Source organism: Lathyrus oleraceus, chromosome 2, assembly GCF_024323335.1.
Source record: "Lathyrus oleraceus cultivar Zhongwan6 chromosome 2, CAAS_Psat_ZW6_1.0, whole genome shotgun sequence".
Taxonomy (NCBI): Eukaryota; Viridiplantae; Streptophyta; class Magnoliopsida; order Fabales; family Fabaceae; genus Lathyrus; species Lathyrus oleraceus.
Window position 1 is genome coordinate 394,991,286 of NC_066580.1, and position 2,364 is coordinate 394,993,649.

Here is a 2,364-nt window from a genome sequence, read left to right on the forward strand (position 1 = left end):
TTGCAATTGAATTTTTACAACATTCTAGCTTTTTAGTTATTTTTTCTTTTCAGCAACTTTGTTTCCGTTGCCTTAATTCATTTACCATTCTATTTAGAATTTCCTTTTTCTCCTTTCCTTTCCGTTTCCAGTTAGCCATAGTAGTAGTTTCCTACACTGGGAACTACTACACTTTATTTAATTTAAGTAAGCAATTTGTATTGAAGAAGCAGAAGCCTACCGACTTGTGGAGGACTGCTCAAGTACTCCAAGATTCGCCATACTCTGTTACTTCAATTCCCAGGTTTTTATTAAATTATTATCATTATTGCCCAGTTATTATTATAATTATGTTTTCCGCAATGTTGATCTGGTTACGCTCTGTGTTTGCTTTATTTAACATGTCCGGCTAAATTACCGGTATCGGTATGTAGCAAATTAATTAGATGGGATTTAATAGTAATCGGTGAAAACTCTTTTTCTCAAACAATCTTTTAGGCTGAGGTTTTTAATTTAAATTAATTAACTTTATCACAAAAGCGTGAGAAGCTATTTAATACGATTTTTCCACGAGAGTGGGAAATTAACTAAGGTGAGAACCAACAATCGCGAGAGCGTGAGGCTCGAGCTGGATAGTAAAAATTAGGCATTGAGTTTTAAAACAGCGAGAGCACTTTAAAAGCAATTAGAACTTATTTATTTTTAAAAAGTAATTTTAACTTCAAATGGGACAGCGAGAGCGTACATTCTCACTTAAAGCTATAGGCCGAATCAATAATCACGAGAGTGTGAGATAAAGCTTTTTAAATAAATGTTTTCTACTGAGAGATATTTGGCATTTAAACTATTCACCGGTGACTTATCGAATCCCTGATAATTAATGCGTTGCATACTGATTCCTTTCATCAATTCTTTCTTAAAACTAAATTTCCCTTAGATTTACTATTCTGCACCCGAACTTATACTAATCATTCCCTTAGCTAAACATAGTGACGTTAGTAACACTAGTTTGACCATAGGTCCCTGTGGGATCAATATCTTTTAAAACTAAAGCGACTGGACTGTGCACTTGCAGTCAAGTACCCGATAGACTATATTTTATACATAGTCACGTCTAGCATCAAATTTTTGGCGCCGTTGTCGGGGACCTGTTTTAGTCGAATAGTGCGATTCTTTCGTTGCACGGTATAGACTAAGGTAAAAATAAAAACTAATTTACTCTCCCTTATTTCCCCAATTGTATGCCTAGTACTCGCTCACAAGGCGATAACTTAGCACCACCAATCCCAGAATTAGAGCATTTCTTATACGTAAGACGTTGAATACACGAATATCAACAAAAGTACGATATTCCCGATATCTTGCCTCCTACTAAACCAGAAGAAAAACCAACAATGGCTGAAGAAGGATCACAGAATCGTCCTCTTAAATTCTACGCTACCCCATCCCAACAAGAACCTCACAACAGCATTGCTGCCCCCGCTATCAATCGAAACGATTTCGAGCTGAAACCCTCACTATTATCAGCCATCCAACAACATCAATTTGCTGGAAATCCTATGGACGATCCTAATGAACACCTGACCAAGTTTATGCAGTACGCAGACACTGTAAAAGTGAATGGTGTATCTCAAGATTCAATAAGAGTGCGCCTCTTTCCCTTCTCACTAAGAGACAAAGCTTGGGCTTGGTTGCAATCCTTGTCCTCCAACTCCGTTACAACATGGGAAGAACTGAAGAACATTTTCTTATCCCGATATTTTCCGCCGAGCAAAATTGCCATGCTGAGAGCTTGAATCAACGGATTTCGACAAAAAGATGTAGAATCTCTCTACGAAGCGTGGGAGAGATACAAGGACATGATGAGGATATATCCACATCACGGTCTCAAAGACTGGGTGATCATTCACACATTTTACAATGGGCTTCTGTATAACACAAGACTGACAGTAGACGCTGCCGCGGGCGGTGCACTTATGGACAAGTCATACAATGAAGCCTATCAACTCATTGAAAACATGGGCCAAAACCATTGCCAATGGGGAGGTGAAAGAACTCCAGTGGAAAAGTCCCAGACAAAGGGTGGAATGTACGAAATCAGTAGCCTTGACCATGTTCAGGCAAAGGTAGATGCCCTTGTTCAAAAATTAGACAACTTGACCATACCACCCGCAGCCATCGTGACTGCTGTAATTCCAAACTGTGAGTTATGTGGAAACCCTGGACACACTGCACAAGAATGTCAAATATTAGTAGGAGTCCCAACCGATCAAGTAAACTATGCACAAGGAAATCCCTATTCGAATACCTATAACCCAGGTTGGAAAAACCATCCTAATTTTTCGTATAAGAATAATAATGCCCTTTATGCACCTGGCCAAGCAC

The 2,364-nt window shown here is 38.8% G+C and overlaps 1 non-coding gene across 1 annotated transcript; it reads right to left on the bottom strand.

Annotated features, from left to right (window-relative positions):
• Positions 1-1,760: 1,760 nt before the first annotated feature.
• LOC127123967 (small nucleolar RNA R71) lies at positions 1,761-1,867 on the bottom strand. The gene has a single exon (XR_007803619.1). It is a non-coding gene; the product is annotated as a small nucleolar RNA R71 (small nucleolar RNA).
• Positions 1,868-2,364: the final 497 nt, after the last annotated feature.